The sequence below is a fragment of the Hemicordylus capensis genome, chromosome 13 (assembly GCF_027244095.1).
Source record: "Hemicordylus capensis ecotype Gifberg chromosome 13, rHemCap1.1.pri, whole genome shotgun sequence".
Classification (NCBI taxonomy): Eukaryota; Metazoa; Chordata; class Lepidosauria; order Squamata; family Cordylidae; genus Hemicordylus; species Hemicordylus capensis.
In genome coordinates this window covers 5,357,093-5,381,363 of record NC_069669.1, presented here as the reverse complement: position 1 = coordinate 5,381,363, position 24,271 = coordinate 5,357,093, and the positions used below count along the sequence as shown (strand labels likewise).

General features: G+C 52.5%; 2 long non-coding RNA genes across 2 annotated transcripts; both read right to left on the bottom strand.

The window, feature by feature from the left end:
* Positions 1 to 404: 404 nt before the first annotated feature.
* LOC128336726 (uncharacterized) lies at positions 405 to 7,342 on the bottom strand. Its single transcript, XR_008312048.1, has 3 exons — positions 4,897 to 7,342; positions 1,963 to 4,721; positions 405 to 1,670 (listed from the first exon to the last, which is right to left on the bottom strand). It is a non-coding gene; the product is annotated as an uncharacterized LOC128336726 (long non-coding RNA).
* Positions 7,343 to 7,812: 470 nt separating this feature from the next.
* LOC128336729 (uncharacterized) lies at positions 7,813 to 9,630 on the bottom strand. The gene is made up of 2 exons (XR_008312051.1): positions 9,305 to 9,630; positions 7,813 to 8,337 (listed from the first exon to the last, which is right to left on the bottom strand). It is a non-coding gene; the product is annotated as an uncharacterized LOC128336729 (long non-coding RNA).
* Positions 9,631 to 24,271: the final 14,641 nt, after the last annotated feature.

Here is a 24,271-nt window from a genome sequence, read left to right as displayed (position 1 = left end):
AGGCCTTTAGGTCCAGGCTGCAGAGAGAGCAAAAAGTGGAGGAAGAGATGTAATTATATGGTCCAGTCTATTCCTCTTGTGCTCTGGGCAAACTGGGACTGAGCTTGTTTGACCAAAATCATTCATTTAACCCAATTTAACCATTAGGTGGGGGAGAGGTCTCTTTCCTAACAGTCTTCATTTGATCCCAGCAGTGCCATTTTTCAAAATGTCCTTTGTTTCCAAGAAAGTGTATCTCACGCCAGACCCTCCTCGCCTTTATTTCATGAGCATCTGTTCTTCATCAAGCAGGATCTCAGCCTCAGTTTCTCCAGCAAGAGCTGCACCAACTCTAGCCCAGGACAACAGTACTTCTTGAATGCCACAACTCTTTCAACAAACTATGGCAATCTTTGATTCTAGCAGACAATACGGAGAGCTTTTTATTTAGCATATTTGCTTATGACCACCCAAACCTCATGGCTCTGGGCCATTTACAAAAAAACACAGGTTAAAACAACTTGAAATAAGAATCAGTTCTGGGTGCTTGACAGAAATACCCTCTTCAGCATCCTATAAGCCTGTCAGTAAGCAAAGCTACACAAAGACAATATTGATCTTTATTTCTACATCAAATTGCCCAAGCACCCATCTTTGCATCAAAGGGGGAATAGTCTGTAAGATGCTAGCAGGAAGAGACTCGGAGCCACGGAAGAGCTACATGAGCGAGTGGTGGATGGGTTCTGGCCTTTCAGACTTTCAGTAGCAAAGTGCTTTTTCTCACCATTCCCATATGCTGCTTTGAATATTATTTTAATACACTAGTTGGTCTAGAATATCTAATCTACGTTGAAAATGCTTCATTTTAGTTCCTATTAGCCTTCCTAATTAAGTTAATAGATCTGTATGTCTTATATTATACTACACTTGTTGAACCTTTTTAGATTTTATCCTAATCTTTTAGATGTTATCCTACTTATATTATACTACACTTGTTTATTCTTTTTAGGTTTGATCCTATCCTTTTAGATGTTATCCTATGCAACAGCTATTTTTGTTTTAGTTTCTAACATATTTTAAGTTTGTATTTAAACAATATTGCAAGCAGCACACAGAAATAATGGGGGGCAGAGAAGCCATCTAGGATAAAACCCTGGACACACCCAAGGCCAGTGGCTCTCCAGACATCTCAGTGGAGGCTCTGAGCAATCTGAAGCAGAGATATCAAGCCAGGAATGAAGAAAACCACACTCCAAGTACCTTGGGGATTTCTCAGAGCAGGAAGCAGCCGAGACACAGGGTCAGGCATGAAGACTGAACTGCCAGAAAAACTGCCCCTCAAGCATGCCGCTCTTTTGAGACCCCCACCAGCTGACAGGCCAAGCAGATTCACAGGGCTGTGCCAATATATAGACGCCACCAAAAAGTGAAGTCCTTTGGAGATGGTCGCCATCTTGGGTTGAAACAGGCTCACAGCAATGTGGGGATATTTCTATGTGACAGAATTGCTACTCAGTCGTGAAGGAGGCAGTCAGCTCCGAGGAGGGAGCCTGCCTGTTTCTTCTCTCCTGCTTCTTGTTATCCGGTCTTCTCCTCCCACTTCTCCAGTTAGTCTTCAGGGCTCCTGTTGGGACTTTCTGATGTTCTTTCTCCTTGTTCTGCAGTTGTTCCTTCAATCTTTCTCTTATTCTCTTTTAAAAACACGGAGAACCAAAAAGATTCAGAATCTTTATCCTCCTTATCCTTACCCACTTGTGTTCTTTTCTGCCTACCCGATGTGCCTAAGCCCAGATTTCCACACTTTATTGTCCCCCTCCCCTTTGTCTTCTAAACAAAGACAAAAGCTTGTTCTTTACTCTTTTCTCTCTTAAGAAGGGCATGTTGAGGACAATCTATGTTCATGCAAGAGCCCAAGCCAAAGGGAATGAGACCACAAAGCTTGAGGTTTCACGACACATCTCCTGGTCTGATCAGTCCACTCACCGTGTGCTTTCAGCCAGCAGAGCGTGCTCAGCATACCACACCGCTTGAAGAGGTCAGAAATGTCGCACCCCTACTGTCGTACCACGCAAGGCCGGAGGTACCGCTTCATCACCATTCAGAAAAAGAAGAGCAAAGTCATATAACCAGGATTGAAGCTCCCCCAGACATTGAAATGTAAAATACAAAGAAAAAAATGTAAAATCCAATTGGAAAAAGTGATACCCGAAACCCACTGTATGGCCACTAAGACAGACAGTGCAAAGACGTGAAGTCCAGCACGGGAAAAACGCCCCCCAGACAAATCCGGGCTTCACCAGTATACAGACACTAAGAAGGCCATGCTCCCACAGTTGTAGGGCTCCCCAGTGCAAAGACAAAGTCCAGCACGAGAAAGCCACAGCTCAGCTGAAATAGGGGCTGCCCCTTGGATGGCCCCTATGAGGGCCACCCTCTCACTATTTGTAGGGCTCCCCAGTGCAGAGACGTGAAGTCCAGCACGAGAAACACGCCCCCAGACAAATCAGGAGTTCTCCAGTATACAGACACTTCCCACAGTCGTAGGGCTCCCCAGTGCAAAGACATAAAGTCCAGCCCGAGAAAGCCACACCTCAGCTGAAATAGGGGCTGCCCCTTGGATGGCCCCTATGAGGGCCACCCTCTCACTATTTGTAGGGCTCCCCAGTGCAAAGACATAAAGTCCAGCCCGAGAAAGCCACACCTCAGCTGAAATAGGGGCTGCCCCTTGGATGGCCCCTATGAGGGCCACCCTCTCACTATTTGTAGGGCTCCCCAGTGCAGAGACGTGAAGTCCAGCACGAGAAACACGCCCCCAGACAAATCAGGAGTTCTCCAGTATACAGACACTTCCCACAGTCGTAGGGCTCCCCAGTGCAAAGACATAAAGTCCAGCCCGAGAAAGCCACAGCTCAGCTGAAATAGGGGCTGCCCCTTGGATGGCCCCTATGAGGGCCACCCTCTCACTATTTGTAGGGCTCCCCAGTGCAAAGACATAAAGTCCAGCCCGAGAAAGCCACAGCTCATCTGAAATAGGGGCTACCCCTTGGATGGCCCCTATGAGGGCCACCCTCTCACTATTTGTAGGGCTCCCCAGTGCAAAGACGTAAAGTCCAGCACGAGAAGGCTACTCCCCAGACCAATCCGGGCTTCTCCAGTATACAGACACCAAGAAGGCCACGCTCCCACAGTTGTAGGGCTCCCCAGTGCAAAGACATAAAGTCCAGCCCGAGAAAGCCACAGCTCAGCTGAAATAGGGGCTGCCCCTTGGATGGCCCCTATGAGGGCCACCCTCTCACTATTTGTGGGGCTCCCCAAGTGCAGAGACATGAAGTCCAGCACGAGAAAGCCGCAGCCCAGTTCAAGAAAGGGCCACTGAGCGGATGGACACCGAGTCCATCCTGTTCTGTCCACGCCCCTCCCAAACCAGTGGCTACTCAGGGAGACAGAGCAGAGAGAAGGGCAGCAATGAGGCCCTCCAGCTGGTGGGAGCGGAATCTCCCCCTTCTTCCTTCTGTGAAGCTGCTTGAGAGCCAGTCTTCTCCGCCTCCTTCTTCCCCGTCCAGGTCTCCTCCTGTTGCTCCTTGCGGCTTCTCTTTCGCCAGCCTGCGGCACTTCTTTCTTCTGCCCTTTCTCTCCTTTGCCTCCCATGGCAAGAGATCAGCTTCTCGCAGCTCTTGACTCTTTTCCCTCTTCAGAAGGCCTTCTTGAGGAGCAGCCCTGCTCACGCAAGAGCCCAAGCCAAGGAGGAGCGTGAGCACACCAAGCGTCAGGCGTGTGCCTTCAGCCAGCAGAGGCGGCTGCTGCTGCTGGAAGAGGTCCGGGAGGCCACACTTCTACCGTCCCGAGCTTGCTCCGTGGGCAGGCCGGAGTGGCCAGCTCAACACCACTGGGAGCATGAAGGGCAAAGTCAGGCAGCAAGGCTTGGAGAGAGCCACCCCCTGGCCAAATGAGGGGCTTCTCAGAGCAAAGACGTGAAGCTCGTGGCGAGAGGAAGCAACGCCCCCAGCCCTCACTGGGGCGGCTCAGTGCAGAGACATAAGGCCTGGCAGCACAAAGCAACGCTCCCAGCCCCAGCCCGGGGCGGCTCAGCGCACATACCCGAAGGCTCGGCGCGAGAGGAAGCAACACCCCCAAGCTGAGCCCAGCCAGGGGCAGGCTCAGCGCACATGGCATCAAGCTCGGCGTGAGAAAGCTAACGCCCCCAGCCCCGACCAGGGGCGGCTCAGCGCACATACCTCTAAGGCTCAGCGCGAGGAAGCAACACCCCCAGGCCAGCCTACCCAGGGGCAGCTCAGCGCACATACAGAAAGCAGTGGCGCGAAAAAGCAATACCCCCAGTCCCATCCAGGGACGGCTCAGCACACATACTTCAGGTCCAGCAGGAGCAAGCCACCTCCCACCCAATGGCAAGGGACTCGGTGCAGAGAGATTCAGGGCGGCCTGAGGAGGCCGCACTCCCACCCCTGTCAGGGCTCCTGAGTGCAAAGACATGAAGTCCAGCACCAGGAATGCCACGCTGCAGGGCCAGCTGCAGCCCCACGCAGAGTGATCAGTGGCCGAGAGAGGGAGCGAAATGAAGCCGTCCGCCCGGTGGAAGCACAGCCTGCCCGTTTCTTCTGCTAAGCTCCTGGAGAGCCGGTCTCCTCCTGCTTCTTTTCACGTCTCCTCCGCTGGCGCCTTCCTGCTTGTTCCTCTTCCTCCTTCTGCACCTCTTTCTTCTGTCCTTGCTCCCCCGTTGCCTTCTAAAGAAAGGGAAAAAGCCTCGTCACTTTCCAGAGCTTGACACTTTCCCCTCTTTAGAAGGGCTTCTGGAGGACCCGGGAGCCCTGTCCATCCAAGAGCCCAAGCCAAGGAGAAGGAGACCTCAAAGCGCAAGGCTTCGGGCCGCGTCTCCCGGCCCGACCGGAGACCACTCACCGTGTGCCTTCTTCAGCCAGCCAGCAGGGCCCGCTCCTCGGCACACCACGCTGCTTGAAGAGGTCATGGATGCCGCACTTCCACCGTCCCTGGCTTTCTCCGTGGGCAGGGCGCGCCAAGCTGAAGACTAGGGACGGGGCAGTTGGGAGATGCCAACTCATCACCACTCGCAAGATGAAGGGCGAAGTCACGCAGCGAGGAACGGCACCCTGCGGATAAATGAGCAGCCACGCAGCATACAGACACTCAGGCTCGTCTGGGGAGGACATACTCCCACCGCTTTCGGGGCTCCCCAGGGCCAGGACGTGAAGTCCAGCATGAGAAAGCCGCTCCCCGGCCAAATCGGGGGTCCCCAGTATACAGCCACTACGATGGCCATACTCTTACCATTGTAGGGCTCCCCAGTGCAAAGACGTGAAGTCCAGCACGTGAAACCGGCACCACAGCCAAATCAGGGGTTCCCTAGTTTACTAGGACCGGGGAGACTCGAGTCCAAATCCCCATTCAGCCATGCTACTAGCTGGGTGACTCTGGGCCAGTCGCTTCTCTCTCAGCCTAACCTACTCACAGGGTTGTTGTGGGACGGGGGGGAAACAAGTATGCAGTACACCGCTTTGGGCTCCTGGGAAGAAGAGCGGGCTAGAAATGTCAAAATAATAATAATCAAAAAGAGGCCACGCTCCCACAATTGTAGGGCTCCGCAGTGCAAAGACGTGAAGTCCAGCACGAGAAAGCCACACCTCAGCCGAAATGGGGGCTGCTCCGTGTACGGCCCCTACGAGGGCCACGCTCTCACTATTTGTAGGGCTCCCCAGTGCAGAGACGTGAAGTCCAGCACGAGAAACACGCCCCCAGACAAATCAGGAGTTCTCCAGTATACAGACACTTCCCACAGTCGTAGGGCTCCCCAGTGCAAAGACATAAAGTCCAGCCCGAGAAAGCCACAGCTCAGCTGAAATAGGGGCTGCCCCTTGGATGGCCCCTATGAGGGCCACCCTCTCACTATTTGTAGGGCTCCCCAAGTGCAGAGACATGAAGTCCAGCACGAGAAAGCCGCAGCCCAGTTCAAGAAAGGGCCACTGAGCGGATGGACACCGAGTCCATCCTGTTCTGTCCACGCCCCTCCCAAACCAGTGGCTACTCAGGGAGACGGAGCAGAGAGAAGGGCAGCAATGAGGCCCTCCAGCTGGTGGGAGCGGAAGCTCCCCCTTCTTCCTTCTGTGAAGCTGCTTGAGAGCCAGTCTTCTCCGCCTCCTTCTTCCCCGTCCAGGTCTCCTCCTGTTGCTCCTTGCGGCTTCTCTTTCGCCAGCCTGCGGCACTTCTTTCTTCTGCCCTTTCTCTCCTTTGCCTCCCAAGGCAAGAGATCAGCTTCTCGCAGCTCTTGACTCTTTTCCCTCTTCAGAAGGCCTTCTTGAGGAGCAGCCCTGCTCACGCAAGAGCCCAAGCCAAGGAGGAGCGTGAGCACACCAAGCGTCAGGCGTGTGCCTTCAGCCAGCAGAGGCTGCTGCTGCTGCTGGAAGAGGTCTGGGAGGCCACACTTCTACCGTCCCGAGCTTGCTCCGTGGGCAGGCCGGAGTGGCCAGCTCAACACCACTGGGAGCATGAAGGGCAAAGTCAGGCAGCAAGGCTTGGAGAGAGCCACCCCCTGGCCAAATGAGGGGCTTCTCAGAGCAAAGACGTGAAGCTCGTGGCGAGAGGAAGCAACGCCCCCAGCCCTCACTGGGGCGGCTCAGTGCAGAGACATAAGGCCTGGCAGCACAAAGCAACGCTCCCAGCCCCAGCCCGGGGCGGCTCAGCGCACATACCCGAAGGCTCGGCGCGAGAGGAAGCAACACCCCCAAGCTGAGCCCAGCCAGGGGCAGGCTCAGCGCACATGGCATCAAGCTCGGCGTGAGAAAGCTAACGCCCCCAGCCCCGACCAGGGGCGGCTCAGCGCACATACCTCTAAGGCTCGGCGCGAGGAAGCAACACCCCCAGGCCAGCCTACCCAGGGGCAGCTCAGCGCACATACAGAAAGCAGTGGCGCGAAAAAGCAATACCCCCAGTCCCATCCAGGGGCGGCTCAGCGCACATACTTCAGGTCCAGCAGGAGCAAGCCACCTCCCACCCAATGGCAAGGGACTCGGTGCAGAGAGATTCAGGGCGGCCTGAGAAGGCCGCACTCCCACCCCTGTCAGGGCTCCTGAGTGCAAAGACATGAAGTCCAGCACCAGGAATGCCACGCTGCAAGGCCAGCTGCAGCCCCACGCAGAGTGATCAGTGGCCGAGAGAGGGAGCGAAATGAAGCCGTCCGCCCGGTGGAAGCACAGCCTGCCCGTTTCTTCTGCTAAGCTCCTGGAGAGCCGGTCTCCTCCTGCTTCTTTTCACGTCTCCTCCGCTGGCGCCTTCCTGCTTGTTCCTCTTCCTCCTTCTGCACCTCTTTCTTCTGTCCTTGCTCCCCCGTTGCCTTCTAAAGAAAGGAAAAAAGCCTCGTCACTTTCCAGAGCTTGACACTTTCCCATCTTTAGAAGGGCTTCTGGAGGACCCTGGGAAGAAGAGCGGGCTAGAAGAGCTCCTGGGAAGAAGAGCGGGCTAGAAATGTAATAATAGTAATAATCAAAAAGAGGCCACGCTCCCACAATTGTAGGTCTCCCCAGGGCCAAGACGTGAAGTCCTGCAGTAGATAGCCACACACCAGCCCTGTTAGAGTCTCCCACGTGTATGGCCACCAAGGACATGTTCCCACATTTTCATAGGTTCTTAAGTACCTTGAGTCCAGCACAATCAAGCCAGGCTCCAGGAACTCAGGAGTTATGCATGGCAGAGAGGAAGTCAGCAATTAAGCCTTCTAGTTTGTAGAAGCAGAACCTGCCTGATTCTTCTGTCAAGCATCTTTAAAATCAATCCCTCCTCCTATTTCTTCCTTTTTTATTCCTCTTGTTTCTCGTTTCTGCTTGTTTTTCTTCCTCCTTCTGTACTGCTTTGTCTTTTCTCCCCTTTTCCTCCTAAACAACAACAAAAAAAGCTTCATAAGTTTTAAGACCTTTACTCTTTACTTTCTTTTGAATGGTTTATTGAAGAACATCTTTGTTCATCAAGGAGCCCGATCCACGATTGAGACACTGAGACCTGTTTGGACAGAGCAGCATATAAATGTCATAAATAAAGAAGGAGAACCAAACCTCAAATCTTAATCCTTCAGGACTTGTTCCCTTGCCTTATCACCATGTCCCTTCAGCCAGCCAAGCCTGGTCAGCACACCACACTGCTTGAAGAGGTCAAGGATGCTGCATTTCCACTATCCTTGCTTCCTCCATCAGCAGGGCAGACCAAGCTGATCATCTGTGCAAGTCAGATATGCCATCTCACCAATATTCAGAGCATGAAAAGTAAACACAGAAAGGTTTGTACATCAACACTCACCAGCTAAATGAGGGGATCCTTAGAGGGAAAGTGTAAGATCTAGGAGAAAGGCACACTGCAACTTAGTGAGGCCATGTAGAACAATGCGATACAGTCTAGAATGAGAAAGCTATTCTCTAGCTAAATTAAGGGTTATTCAAAGCAAAAACATGGAGTCCATATAAGCAAGTCATGTTCTAGCTCCTTTGTGGGCTGCTCTGAGCAATGTGTGTCAGGGCATCCAATCTGGCTGTGAGGGGCTACAGCCAAGCCATCTTAGGGACTGCTTTGAGGAATAAATTCTGTGCTTTCTGGGGTTTCAGGCTTTTATTATGGATATACTTTTTTCATTATTTCTATATGCTACTTTGAATATTATTTTAATACACTAATTGTTCTAAAATACCTAACCTGCTTTTAGAATGCTTCACTTTTCTGTTAACTTTCCCTGTTATATTAATAACCTATATTTCCTTTATTATACTGCACAAGCTCACTATTTTTTATATTTTATCCTATTCAGGATTTTATTCTCTTCTTATTTGATTTTATCCTATTTAAAGCCTATTTTAGTTTTACTTTTTACAAATATTATAAGTTTGTATTTAAACAATATTCCAAGCAGCATACAGAGATAATGGGAGTGGGAAGCTATCCATAATAAAACCCTGGAAACACCCAAGGCCAGCCACAGAATTGCTATTAACAATTTAAAGGCTCTTTTAAGGAGCCACCACCGTCCAGACAAAGGAGCCTCCTCACAGGGTTGGGGGTACATTTACAGGCTACCACGTTGCCACTGAAGCACCAAGGTGCTCTTTTGAGGCAGCCCCTATCTCCCAGGGGAAGCTGCCTCTCAGAGCTGTGTGGGGAGCTCTAGAAATCCTCTCAACAATCCCCCTTCCAGCATGCGCGACTCTCGTGGGGCTCCTTGCTCGTTCTCTCAGTGCTGCTTCGCGAGGCTGAAACGAGAGTGAGAAAAAGAAGGCATGCCACTGAGAGTGTGTGTGTGGGGGGGGCGCAATACATTGCAACGGAGGGGCCTTGGGCTAGCGGCCCGCCTTGGCTTTCCACCCCTGCCGGCGTCCCTGCTCGCGCCTTGAGGCGACACTGAGGCCCTCTCCCTCGAGCCTCCCTCCACGTCAGGCGCCTAAATTCAAAATGCGAGGAGACAAGCAGAAATTGTCCAGTTGCCTGGGCGGAGCCAGAAGCTGGCCAATCAACGGCGAGCAAGCAGGCTCGTGCTGTCTAGTCCTGGAGTGGCATAACCAGCAGCCAGCCAATCAACGACCGACCAAAGTTTGCGCGCGGAGACTTGACAGAGCCGTTAAAGAAAAAAGAGGGCTGCTGAGGGAAAATGGGTGGGGGGAGGGGGAATGCCCAACTCTAATGGCCTTTCCCGCTTTTACCGCCCCCCCCCCCCCCCAAACTGAACCAAGTTTCACCTCTTTCAATCTGCAATTCTCAGGCCATGACTGGCCCGAGTTAGCAACTCTTTCTGACAGGAATCGTTCCTGGAGTTATTATTTTATTCTTATTATTTGAAATATTTATACCCCACGCCCACAGTGCAATACTGCTCAGGGTGCCTATTCCCTTCAATATTTCTCCACAGTGTCCATTCATTTCTCTCCAAGCTCCCCTACCTACAAGGCACACACCAGAGTTAGCAACTCTTTCTGACAAGAAATCGTTCCTGGAGATATTATTTTCTCCAATATTTCTCCACAGTACCCATTCCTAGAGACCCCAGTTTGGAGTGGGCAACCCTACAGCAGCCTGACTGGAAGGATTTGGGGGCAGCTGAGGAGAAAAAGAGCTCCCACAGATACTGGCAGGCTCTTTTGCCCAATCTACCCACTCCACAAGGGAACAGGGGGACCCCTGCATCTGAAGACATTTATTTTTATGTGTTTCGATAGTATATATTTTCCAAGGCTTGTTTTCACTCGACTGCCTGAGAGAGATGTGTTCTTGACACATTTCTCTCAGGCAGTCAAGTGAAGAGATTCCTTGAAAAAGATGTGTCCTCTACATTGGAATAAATATTGCTTCAGCAACAGCTCTTGTACTGTTTTTGAGGCCATCTCAGCTGATATTGATCCTCCATTTTAACTCCCCGCATATCTGTCATGAAGAGATGCTTGAGCTGCCGTTTCCACTGCTAAGAACTTCTGGAAGTTATCGGTTTATAATAAAAATGTGTTTATATCCCGGTTTTCTACACACAAGAATGCTCTGAAAGCAATGTTCACAAAGTATGAGAAAATTGTTCCTTGCCCCAAAGAGCTTACAGTGGGGCTTGGGGTGGCAGGGGGGAAGATGGAGACAGCAGCAATAGCCACTGAAGACATGCTATACTGGGCTGAAAAGGGACAAACACTTCCCCCTGCTTAATATCAGACTAGAGCACCACAACTTTAAAAACATGCCCCTTTGCCTGAGTTGTAGGCAGAACAGTTCCCCTTTTGCTCTCTGGGCTTTTCAAAAGATGTAACCAGACACAAAACATTCAGTTTCAAACAAGCAAATGGAGTAGTTCTAAAAGAACATTTGTGTATTTCAAAAACTGAAGCCATGCACAAATTATATTATGTTAGATGGCGTAAAGAAGTGGCTGGTAAGAACGAGAAAAGTCAGGTTTTTGCCTGGCACCTCTCAAGCCCAGAACCCCGTTTCCACCAGAGATGCTTCCCGCAAACCCCACTGTTACTCTCCACAGAGTCTTCACCAAAGACTAAACATTGTTTTGCAAGAGTGTATCAGGAGTTCAGTTCTGAGGGGATCTCCCCCCAGTCTGTGTAGGCTTCTAAATGTCGTGCAATAGGCTACACAGCCTGTGTGTACAGAGAAGGAAAAGGCATAGGGCCACATCACGCCCCCTTTCCCTTGCAGAGCAATTGCTTTGTCCCAAACTGCTGCCGCTGGGGTCAGGCGGGGAGGGGAGTCGGCCTACAAGCCTGGCCAGCCTCGGAGCCCTTGGCCCCTTCGAACTGGTCCCCTCGGCGCGGAAAGGGCCTGGAGGACGACACAACCCACGCTTCTGCCTCTCTCCCGGAGAATTTCAGAATTCTGACTGTCCTGGTGTGTGTGTGTGTGTGTGTGTGTGTGTGTGTGTGTGTGTGTGTGTGTGTGTGTGAAATCCTTTAAAATATTTTCTAAAAAAAACCACAAAGAAAATCCAACTAAATTCCAATTTTCAAGTAAATTGATCAATTGAAAGAGAGCTGGTCTTGTGGTAGCTAGCATGACTTGTCCCCTTAGCTAAGTAGGGTCCACCCTGGTTGCATATGAATGGGAGACTCAGTGAGTTAGCACTGTAAGATATTCCCCTTAGGAGATGGAGCCACTCTGGGAAGAGCATCTAGGTTCCAGGTCCCCTCCCTAGAATAATCCGCCAAAATATTCTCTCCTATTCCAAAGAGTGCAGAGTATTATTTCCCACAGAAACCCCACCTCCTTGACTCCTATCACCCTTGGACCAGGGGCAGGTAACCTTGACTCTCCATCCACTGAACCACAACTGTGAGTCTGATGATGCTGTGAGTTGTCATTCCAGCACCAACAGGGAATCGAAGGTTGCAGTGCTTTAAACTACCCATCTCAAGCTCATGTGTTTTATTCTTCCCAGTTACTTTTATCCTTCACAATTCTGTATTTTTGCTAGCAATCCAGTCGTGTTGGGGTTTCCACCTATCCTGTAACCCACCTACCCCTTCAAGAGTCTGAGCAGCCGCCTGCTTTTCTGCCCTTCTCTGCTAAACCAGGCAGGCTCTGCTCACCCCTTCCAGGGCTCTTGCCAGGTTGAGGCTGCTGCCACAGACAGGTGCATGGCTTCTGGCCCAGTTTCCTCTCTATTACTGCAGACATATTTCTAGGCAATAAATAGTGTTTCATCCTCAGGAAACTGCCCCCCCTCCTCGCATTATTCTCTGGTCTGCAGTGGACACCCTTCCTTCTATACAGTCCAGTGGCCAACAAGAATACTTGACTAACGCTGTGGCACAGCAGGGAAACGCTCGACTAACAAGCAGAAGGTTGCCGCTTCGAATCCCCACTGGGATGTTTCCCAAACTATGTTTCCCAGACTATGGGAAACACCTATATCGGGCAGCAGCGATTTAGGAAGATGCTTGAAGGCATCATCTCACACTGTGTGAGAGGAGGCCATGGTCAACCCTTCCTGTATTCTACCAAAGACAACCAGAGGGCTCTGTGGGTGCCAGGAGTCGAAATCAACTTGACGGCACACTTTACTTTAATCTGTAGAGCAATCTTCATATTTGAATTTCTTCTCAGAACCTGTCCCAATACATTAATGTGGGTTTCAGTTCCTCCAGAACCCTTTGGCCCAGCAAGAGACCTTCATAAAATATTAGTACCTAGTTTCTGGAGGGCTCTGATGCTGGCCCGGCGTAATGCCTTAGGAGCGGCTGTCCAGGAGGGGAGATACGGTAAGATCCCCTGCAAGGAGCGTGTCTGCCCTTGTGGTTCTGCGGAATTGGTGTCAACAGCCCAGGTTATCTTGAGTTGTCAGTTTTATCGAACTTTGTGGGAGAGAGATCTAAGTCCTTTTTTAACAGCATAGCCCAGTTGTTCTGAGCAGTTCTATCTGGAATTACTTTTGACAGACCATTGGGATGTAGTATCTTACAACATGGCGAAGTATTGTTTTCTGGCTAATAAGACTAGGATAAGAAATGTGGAGAAGCAAGATATAGGGTTAAATTTTAGATGATTCTAATGCATGGAGCCCTCTGTTTTATGTAATGGATGGACTCAGGTGTTATGGTTCTGTTGTATGTTTCAACAGTTTCTGTTGTATGTTTCAACAGTTTCTTACTTTATTTGACCAAGTCCGCTTGATGTAAAGCTTTTGTACTTTGTGTATTGCTGGTCGAATGACAGTAACAATAAAGATTTGATTTGCACTGTGGCTGCTGCTGCTGCTGCTGCCACCTCAGTCACGTCCCCCCAAGAGGCCTGGCTGTAGCTCAACTCGGCAGCCACAGGGGAAGGCGTGTCCCCATGCCACAATAAGCCAGAACTAGGGTCCTCCTGATGATCCTTGGTGTCTACAACATGACACAACATTCCCCTAAGATGAGGGAGTCCAACTGGGGGTCCAGCGAGAAACACAACCAGAACAGCCTGATCCTCCACATCTTTATTCAGAAGCAATTCCACCGAGTACATGGCAGTTACTTCAGAGTCTGACTCGGTATATAGCAGCTGCTTATGTTCCTATGGAGGCTGGCGGCCCCCTCCCCAGGCTCCTCTTTAAGCCTCCTCCCAGTCCATGCTCCGCCTTCTCCCACACCTGCACTTGATCCAACCAGCAGCAGCACTAACCCTTGAAAGGGGCTCAAAGGTAGCTAGCCACCCCCCTCCTCTTCCTTTTGGGACGGGGCCCTGGGAAGGAGGCTTGCGGGGCACGCTAGGCTGCTGCTCTGAAGAGGGTCGAGGCGGGACGGGTCCTGCCACTCTTTTGCAAGGGGGCCCTCCCTCGCAAAACTCCCTTGGGAGAGCCCCCCGCCCCGCCCTTCCTCGACAGCGTGCAGCACCTGTAGGGCCTGTCCCACCCCCACCCCCCAGCCCCACAGAGGGGCTCCGCGGACTCGGAGACTAGTGCGCTGATCACGGGACCAAGGAACGGAAGAAGGAAGGCTCGGAGAGCGGTTCAGGCTCTTTATTGCTGCTCGCTGTCAGTTTCACCGCACAAGAGCGCAAAGCGCGCGGCGGCACCCCGACGGCAGCGGCGACTCCCGGGAGCGGCGGGGAGCCAGCAGCCCGGCGGGCGGTGGGGACAAGGAGGGCTCATCTGTATTTCTCGACGAGCGTCTCCCCAATGTACTCCGTAAACCTGTCCCAGGCGAGGAAGCTCAGTGGTTCGGCTTGGAGGTAGGTGGCCAGCTCCACCAACATGCCGCCGCCTCCCCCGAGCAGCGGCTGCAAGGAAAGAGAGAAGAGGGGCCGAAGGTCAGCGGGTCGGGGCGCCTGCGAGGAGCGGCGGCCGAGAGTTCCAACACGCACCGTAATATATTCCCACCCCGCTTCTTTCTTTCCCGGCTCCCCGCTGCTCCCGACACAGGTCACAGTCACACTCAGCTGGCCGGGCTAGCGGCAGCTACAGCACCCAGGACAGACCCAGGAGGAGCATTTGGGGGTCCCCAGGCTGTGTGGAGGCCCTGGACTCCAAGCCCCCAAATCCAGGGCGAAGAGCGCCCCCCCCAACCACCAGGAAGAGCACCTGAGACTTGCCTGCTGTTCCAAGATGGAGATGCTGTTGTCGAGGCTGGTGGAGGAACTGGCCAGAGGCATGATGAGCATCATGGTCGCCATCCTGTGGTGGGGGGCGAGAGCAAAGAAGCCGGCGCTCAGAGGAGCGGACAAGCTGCTGCTGCCGCAGAGGCAGCTGAGCCGCCCGAGAGAGCCCAGGAGCCGTCGGGGCGGGCGAGCTCACCTGGGCGGGAGGGCAGAGGAGCTGCTCCGGAGGGCCACGTGTTCGTCGGTTGCTCTGGCAGCCTTCTCGGCAGTTGGGAGTCCCCGGTGGTGCCGCCGAGGATGGAGCCCGACAGCAGCAGCAGCAGCCCTTTTATCCCGCCGGGGAGGCTCGGCGCCCCGCCTCCTTCGCCACCCCCGCCGCGTCCGTTGGAGGCTGGCGGGAGGGCGGGGAGGGCCAAGCAGGCCGGCGGCAGGATGACGCCCCGCCGCCCGGGAATGTCCCGGCCCGGGAAGGCGTCCGCCTGGCCTGGATCCTCTTCCCACGCCTCGGCCGTCGGCCCCTTCGGGCTTCCCCTAGGCTTGCTGCCACGCCGCGTCTAACAGGCGCCTGCTGCCTGCCATACTCGCGTCAGGAGGGAGGATGAGTGCCGAGCTGGCTTTGGCTGGCCGGCGGGGCATCCAGCACCACCGCTGCTGCAGCCTGGACGGCAAGAAGGTCGCCCGACCGGGAGCGTGACTTGGGGGGAGCAGAGGTGGCCAGCGACTCACCCGCCCCCTGCCCTGCCTTGCCCTGCTGCTGTGGGACCCCTTGCCAGCCAGGAACGGGGCTTCTTCCTGCCCAGGCTCGTCGCGCGTCAGGCCCTCTGCCGGGGACCCTCCGCCTGCAAGAAGTTGGGGGAGGACAGCCCGACCCTCACCACGATGGGTGGTGCCCAGAGTTCAGATCCGAGGAGGGCCCTCAGCAGGGCCGCAGCACCTTGGAGTGGGCCCAGAGACAAGATTTCAAAATGCCCCCCCCTCACTGAAGCTCAGCTCATGAAGTAAAGAAATCTTAAATGAGGCTGAATAGTGCTAACAAAAAGCAAAGTGAAATTTATATATTTATATATCTCCTATGTGCTGCAATAGAACATCATCCTAAATTATTTTTTTAAAGGTTTTGTAAATCGTGGACGATGCAAGTCATTGAATGGTCCTAGAGAAAGACCTGCTGTTCTGGTAGCTCCAGGGCTTAACACTCACATCAGTTTCGGAGGATGAATACAACTGAAGGAAGCCCGGGAGGGTGCGTGGCTGGGGGAGTCAGTCATGTGACTTGCCTCTAGGGGGCCCCCCAAGGCAGTGGGTCCCCAGACAACTCTCTCCCCTTATGGCGCTGCTGCCTTCAGCGGGGCTGTGGGCTTCCTCCTCCCCTGTTCAGCGCCATCCCTGCCGCAGAGCTGGAAAGCACTCCCTGCTTCGAAGGGTGGCTGGTTTCAAGCAGGGCTGCTCCACTTCTCTGGCCCCCCCTCCTGCAGATATCGGCCTCCAAGTCCCATCATCCCTGGCTTTTGGCCACTATGGCTGAGGACTATGGGAGCTGTGGTTCCAAAAGAGCTGGGGGGGCCTAAGTTGAGCAGGTCTGGCTTAGAGTCCTTGGACCAGCAAACTTCCATATCCTTCAGTCAAGTTGGAAATGGACTGGGCAAAAGCAGACTGATTCCTCTGTGTGTGTGTGTGTGTGCGCGCGCTGCGCGCGCGCGCACACACACACACACACACACACACACACACACACACACATGCCTCTGTGCATGTGCATGGCTGTGCACACACACACCACCAGGAGAGAAGACAGTGGTGCCTGCGCCAGCATTTCTGGAAGCAGAAGAAGCCACCTCTGCCATTGGCTCATCCTGCCCCTTCTAGGAAGGAAGGAAGCCCTTCACATTGAACGCTTTGCTGGTGTGCAAAGGTGCTTCCTGCGCATGATCTGGATGCAGGCCCGACAATCAGCCTCTGCCACTTAGTTATTTATACTCTTCCTAAGTTGCAGTGGGGGGGGGGTGTGAGGTGTAGCTGAGAGGGAGGGGTGTTTCTCAGGCCAGCTGGTCAGAGGTGAGGCTCAGCTAGCAGGCTGAGTTCTGGGCAACTACACGTGACACCGCACTGGCCACCTAGGAGGAGGTGGGACATGCCTCTGGGAGATGCCAACCTGCTTTGCTCCCTTCAGTGGAAATGGCCAGAAATTGCAGGCATCTATCAACATGTTTCTCCTGCAAAAGGCAGCAGGAGACGGAAGGCATCCAAGCACTGTGGTTGTGAAGCCAACATCCAAGCTGAAGGCAGAGATGTCTGTTTGGAGAGCTGTACAGACAGATATACCAGGAAATTAACAAATAAATGGAAATGCAAGACAAGAGAGATTCATCAGCAAGGAAATTCACAGCTCACATTCCCTTCTTAACTGGGAGTTGTAGTGCAGCTGGGTCTGCAGAGTCAAGATTCAAAATAGAGAGTCAAAACAGCTTGGGCCATGGGTATTTAAGAGAACTTCTTAAATACCGTCATGAATACTGCCATATTCAGAGTCAGACCATAGGTCCATCAGGCTCAGTATTGTCTACACAGGCTGGCAGTGGCTTCCCCAAGGTTTCAGGCAGGAAGCCCTGTCTGGAGATGCCAGAGAAGGAACTTGGAACTGAGATGCTCTTCCCAGAGTGGCTCTGTCCCCTAAGGGGAATATTTTGCAGTGCTCACGCTTCTAGTCCCCCATTTATATGCAACCAGGGTGGACCAGAATTAGCAAATCCTGATTCAAGGAAGAGAAGGCACGTACTAACCCCCTCACAACCCTAAGCAACTCTGCTGGATGTGAACTCTCAGAGGCAATATGGGCAGAAAAGAACTGCTTCTTTGCTGCACGTATTGCCCGAGCATAGATCTTTAGATGTGCTCTATGTCATAATCTGTCGGATTCAAGTCACATCTTTCCCCACTTGTGCTCCAGTCACCTACCTTGCCACTTCTGCCCCCGTAGATCTTCTGTATACCACGGGGTCAATCAGGAGCGTAGCAAGGTTGGAGTGGGCCCAGAGACAAGATTTTAAAATGGGCCCCCCACTGACTGAAGCTCAGCTCATAAAGTAAAGATATAGCTTTACTATATAGCCCCATCCATTCCAAGCTTCCTAAGAGCTCTGTGGACACAACTACTGCCACTGAACTGCAGGAATCTAACCATGTGCTGTTAAGAGGCACCAAATGTCTGCACATCCCCAACCCAATCCCTTATTGTTGAGACAGCCAGAGAACAAGCTGTAATGGGATGCCCAACAAATCAAGATGATCATTAAGTAAATGCCCAACGCAACCTAATAGCCACTAATTGCATGGTCTGCTTGATTGCATTGCGTTGGTCACAAGAAGAGAGCTTCCCAGGAGCTCTGTGGACACACAGCCACTGCCATTAACTTAGCTCCTCATCATCTGAATGACTGAAAACAGCATCTAACCAAGGGGTGCTAAGAGGCTCCTAAGAGGCCAGTGTCGCACATCCCCAACTTAATCTTCCTAATATAGTGTTCTCGGAGTGTCACTCCCAACTTAATCTTCTTAATATACTGTAATATAACATCTGTTCACCCAGGCTTTTAATTAAATACCATTTTAATATTTTTAACCTTGTTTTAAAATATTGTTTTGAAATTTTAAATTGTTGTAATGTTTAACTTCTTACTGTCATTTATTTTAACCAATGTTTTGATTTCCCTGTTGTCATTTTTTGTTGTAAACCTCCCAGAGATGTAAGTTTGGGGTAGTATTAAAATATGTTAAATAAATAAATAGAAGCCGCTTCTGCCCCCGTAGATCTTCTGTATACCACGGGGTCAATCAGGAGCATAGCAAGGTTGGAGTGGGCCCAGAGACAAGATTTTAAAATGGCCCCCCCGCTGACTGAAGCTCAGCTCAAAAAGTAAAGATATCTTCAATTAGGCTAAATAGTGGTAACAAAAAGCATAGTAAAATTTTATATATATAAACTATGTGGCACAATAGAGCACCATCCTAAATTGTTTTTAAAAGGTTTTGTAAATTGTGGATGATGCAAGTCATTGAATGGTCCTAGAGAAAGACCTGCTGTTCTGGTAGCTCCAGGGCTTAACACTCACATCAGTTTCGGAGGATGAATACAACTGAAGGAAGCCCGGGCGGGTGCGTGGCTGGGGGAGTCAGTCATGTGACTTGCCTCTGGGTGGCCCCCCAAGGCAGTGGGCCCCCAGACCTGGTCAATTTTGAAGCGGGTCAGAGGGGACGCTTAGGAGCAATTGTGTCTACTGCCCTGATGAGCATGTTGTTCCACTTCTCCACCAGGGCATCAACAGGATCACCAGCAGAGCCAACATTAAATCTCTCCAAGGTTTTTCGGATTCCTATTGGGTCCAATAACCTCTTCAGGTGGACCATTCTAATAGGTCCCTCACCCCTGCACAGGTCAAAAGTGGTTGTAAGTCTAACCTTAACTAGATGGTGGTCCGTCCATGACAATGGGGAAATCACAGGAGTCTCCACCCACAGAACACCACCCTGATCAGAGTAAAAGACAAAATCAAGTGTGTGACCTGCAACGTTAATTGGTCCAGAGACCACTTGGGATAGGCCCCTAGTGATCATGGCCACTATGAACTCCTGAGCTGCCCTGGACAAGTTGGTCCATAAGAACATAAGAACAGCCCTGCTGGATCAGGCCCAAGGAAGCCCATCTAGTCCAGCATCCTGTTTCCCACAGTGGCCCACCAGATGCCACTGGAAGCCTACAGGCAGGAGTCAAAGGCATGCCCTCTCTCTTGCTGTTACTCCCCTGCAACTGGTACTCGGAGGCATCCTGCCTTTTGAGGCTGGAGATGGCTTATAGCTTTCTGACTAGTACCTGTTGATAGACCTCTTCTCCATGAAGTTATCCAAACCTCTCTTAAAGTCTTCGAGGTTGTTGACTGTCATCACATCCTGTGGCAGAGAATTCCACAAGTTGATTATGCGTCGTATGAAAAAAATACTTCCGTTTGCTGGTCCTTAATTTCCCGGTTATCAATTTCATGGGATGACCCCTGCTTCTAGTGTTATGTGAGAGGGAGAAGAATTTCTCCCTCCACTTTCTCCACATCATGCATAATCTTATAGACCTCTATCCTTAGTCACCTTCTTTTTAAAAACACACACACAACCAAAAAGCCCCAGATGCTGTAGCCTCTTCTCCTAAGGGAGGTGCTCCAGGCCCCTGATCTCCTTAGTTGCCCTTGTCTGCACCTTCTCCACTTCGACAATGTCCAGTCCTTTTTGAGATATGGTGCCTGGAACGGTACACAGTACTCCAAATGTGGCCGCACCATCGATTTGTATAGAAGGGCCCTCTGGTTTTAGCAGCTGTATTTTCCATTCCCTTCCTAATCAGGGATGCAGGTCTCCTGGAAGCATCTGAGGACTTCCCTCCTCTTTTTACTGAACGCCCCATGCCAAATCTAAAAACCCACCTCTTCAACTTCACCCAAAATTTACCCCCCCATCTCTCTTCTCTCCCCATATGAAGAACGGAGTGAGGAGCTGCTCCTCTGCTTCCCCTCTGCCTGCAACCTGCAGAGCCTGAGCAGGCGTGTAGCAGCAGGACCCCTTGAGAGTCGAGGGGAGCCGCCGAGGGACCGGCAGCAAACCTGCAGCGCAGGGGAGCAGAGAGCGGGGTTCGACGCCTTCCTGCACCGATGCTGGGGGGTAGGCGGGCTTCCACCCTGCCGGAGGGAGCTGGCGGCTGCTGCTCTGGCCTTCCCCGCCTCCCCGAGTCCCGAAGGCGCCCGGAGTCAGCGGTGAGGGGCGGGGCGCCTCTGGCCGAAGGAGGAGCGGCGATCGAGGCGCGGCCTCGCAGACCAGATATAAGGGCTGCTGGGAGGCTCGCTCGGCACCGGAGTCTGAGACCAACTGCCAAGATGTCCCTGATTGGTGCCGACAGGCTCAACGCCCTCAGCCAGGTGCGGCTGGATCCCGTCGATGAGGTGAGTCGCCTCTCTCCCTCCTGGGGCCAAGCGCTGCCGCTGCCCTCTGCACTGCCCCTCCTCCTGGGCTCCCCGGACGGCGCGGGGCGGGGGCGGTGTTCCTGGCCGTCCTGCTGCTGCTGGCTCGGTCTGGCCGGACGACGCTCCCTTGTCCGCCTTCGCTGCCTGCCTGCCTGGCCTCCCTCCGCAGCAGACAGTCCGGCAGTCGCTCTGGGGCCAAGCCTAGACGGCGCGGGGCCATGCTCCTCTCCTGCAGCCGCTGCACTGGTGGTAACCCGTTTGCTGCCGCATTTAATTTAAAGTCCGGGTTCTTGCCTTCAAAGCCCTGCAGGGCTTGGCGCTTCTTCGCCTACAGAACCGCCTCTCCACCTAGCCCCGTCCCGTCCTGTTAGATCAGCTCAGCTGGCCCTTTTGTCCCTCCCTCTTTTCGAGGGGTTGGGACTTCTCGGACCTGCCAAAGGGCCTTTTCGGTTGCTGCTGCCCCACTTCTTTGGAACTCTCTTCCCCTTCAGATTCGTCCCGGGGATGGGGAACCTTGGCACTCCTGCAGATGTTGGCCTACAATTCCCATAATCCTTAGCTATTGGCCTCTGTGGCTGGGGATTATGGGAGTTGTAGTCCAAACACAGCTGGAGTGCCAAGGTTCCCCATCCTCTAGCCCCTTCCTTACTGATCGTCACATCTCTATTGAAGACTTTTCTTTATTGGCTTTCTGTTAGCTGCTTTACTTTTTCATTTACAACGCAATACTTAATATTGCCTCACTTACATGCTTTTGTGCACCGCCGTCTTTGGAGTGGGGAGTATATTGCATGTTTCTCATAAATAAATAAACAAACTCGTGGCCGTCCGGCTGCTGCTGGCCCGGTAGGGGGAGACGCCCCGTCGGTGGCTCCCCACCTCTGAGGCCTCTGCCGCTCTTCCTCCTCTCTCCGCAGGCACGGCGCCAAGCCCTCCTGATCGACATGGCCATCGGAAACGGAGAGCCCCTCATCGGCTCCGAGGTCTCCTACGACGTGTTCGCTGCCCTGTTGACCCTAGAGCTGATCTCCAGCAGGAACGGTTAAGCGGAAGGAGAGCGCCCCGCCGGAGCCGCTGCGCCCGACATCGACGCCTCCCTCCCCTCCGCCTCCCCGTCCGCCCGCCAGTCGGCGGCAATAAACTTGTTGGCCTCTGATGCGCGGCTCTCTGGCGTCTCTTTGGGCTGCCGCTGCAGCATTTATTAGAAACATGTTGTAATATACTCCCCACTCCAAAGACGGCGGTGCACAAAAACATGTAGATAAGGGGTCAGGCGGGGAGGGGAGTCGCCCTACACACCCCTGCCAACTCTACTTACATTTCCAGGCCAAGTCCTGACGGAGGAGGTGCTGCTCCCCGTGAGGAGAGCCGGTCTTGTGGCAGCAAGCATGACTCCTCCCCATTGCTAAGCAGGGTCCACCGTGGTCTGCATTTGAATGGGAAACTACATGTGTCAGCACTGCAAGATATGGCCCTCGGGGGATGTGGGTGCTCTGGGATGAATACTTGCATCCAGAAGTTTCCAAATTCCCTCCCTGGCAGCATTTCAAGACAGGGCTGGGAAAGACTCCTGCCTGCAACCTTGGAGAAGTTGCTGCCAGTCGGTGTAGACAATCCTGAACTAGCTGGACCAATGGTCTGACTCAGTAGAAAGCAGCTTCTTATGTCCAGGGTGCCAGGGAGGCTGTCTTTCCTGCATGTGACCAGTAGAGGGAGCCCTCTCATGCACGCCCATTGCCCTCAAGCAGGCAGCCTGAACCTGGATCCTCCCAAGTATTTCCTGGCACGTCCACGCCAGGTACCCCCTATCACACAGTGTACTCTAACTTTTTTCACCTGTGTACGGAATGAGTTTTGTTCTGGGGCCTTGGCAGCAGTATGCAGGCAGTGTGAGCACACCTGAACATAGGAAGCTGCCATATACTGAGTCAGACCCTTGATCTATCTAGCTGAGTATTGTCTTCACAGACTGGCAGCGGCTTCTCCAAGGTTGCAGGCAGGGGTCTCTCTCAGCCCTATCAGGTTCACACAGATGAGACAGTAAATCTCTTCTGGAAAAGTTTGTATGGTTATGTGCAAAAAGACAAGAGTATCTCTTCTAAACAGCAATGGGACAAATTGTGGAAATGGATGTCGGACGTAAACACACACACACACACACCCCGATTACCTGATGTGCCTTGAAATCCCCCACCCCTGAGTTACAGTACTACCTGCATATACTTCATAACCTTGTGGGTTTCCAAATCCTTGTGTGCAAATCTTTGTAGATATATCATGTACAAACAACCACTTTGTATATAATTGTGCTTTGGCAACGTACTGTATGCTTTGGTAGTTTGTTGGTTCAATAAAAAAAAATCTTGTCCTATCTTTAAAAAAATAATAATAATCTTGTCCTACCTTGGAGATGCTGCCCAGGAGGGAACTTAGGACCTTCTGCTCTTCCCAGAGTGGCAGCTCCATCCCCTGAGGGGAATCTCTTTCAGTGCTCACACTTCTAGTCTCCCATTCACATGCAACCAGGGAGGACCCTGCTTAGCTAAGGGGACAAGTCGTGCTTGCTACCATAGACCAGCTCTCCTCTCCACCTGCATTCAGAGTGGGGGCCTTCCTGATTCAACCTGAGCAGGATCTAAAATTAACTGAGCAGACATCCAAAAATGTGTGAGCACCAAAAACTGGGCTGGGCTTCATCAGCATGTGAATAACTTCAGTGGCTTCTACATGAGGGGAAGGAATTGGAGGGGAAGAATGGCAGATCAGTCCTCAAATAGCGGAGCAAAACCAGTTGGTGAGAAAGCAGCAAAGTGGGAAGTCTTGAGACAGTTCTTTGGCACTGAAGAACTCAGGGGTGTGGCTATAATTGAGCAGATGGGTTCAAAGAACTCAGGGGTGTGGCTATAATTGAGCAGATGGGTTCAAAGAACCCGGGCCCCGCAGCTCCTGAGGGCCTCCCAGTTCCAGCCCTCCCTATGTTCTTCATAATATCCCTCACTCCGAAGGGCCGCCGGGGAGAGGGGCAAACACAGGCCCCATTAATCCCCTAGCTACGCCCCTGGAAGAACTCCAAGGATCTATTTAAAGAAAAGGTTACAAACAAATGTGAAAGAGCCTTCAGTTTATTTCAGCTGTAGCTCATGGCTGGAGAGAGAGAGAGACTAAAACAAAACAGCCATCTCTGGAGAGACAAAATGGAGACTAACACATAACCTCAACACCGCCCCAAAAGGCTCTTCTAGGATCCAAGGGCTGTCTGAGACCAGGTGAAGGGAAAGAGATGGTGCCTCTGCTCCTCCTGTTGGCTTCTGGAAATGGAGCACCAGTGTCTGAACATGTGCCGAGGGCTCTGGGATAGCTCCGCCTCTGCCCACCACTCTCCTTTTCCATGCCAAGGACTGGGGGCTTTGGGATGGGTCCGGAGCTGAACCATGGGATCGGGGTACCTCTTCCCCCTCCTCCATAGCGGGCCTGATTTCACAGTCGGCCCCCAACAGCCCCTTGAACCCCAGGGGCTGTCCCATCCCCAAGACCAGGACACACACACTCTCTAACCCTCTGCTAACTGAAGAAAGAGGCACCTTTTCAAAGTGGGGGTTCTCTTTATGGAGCAGGGGGAGAGCATCTGGCCCTATCCATCCCCAGCACAGCTTCCCTCCAGTGGCTGTTGCTGGTCTCTGCTTTACATTTCTCTTTCTTTCTTTCTTTTTGAGCCCTTTGGGGAC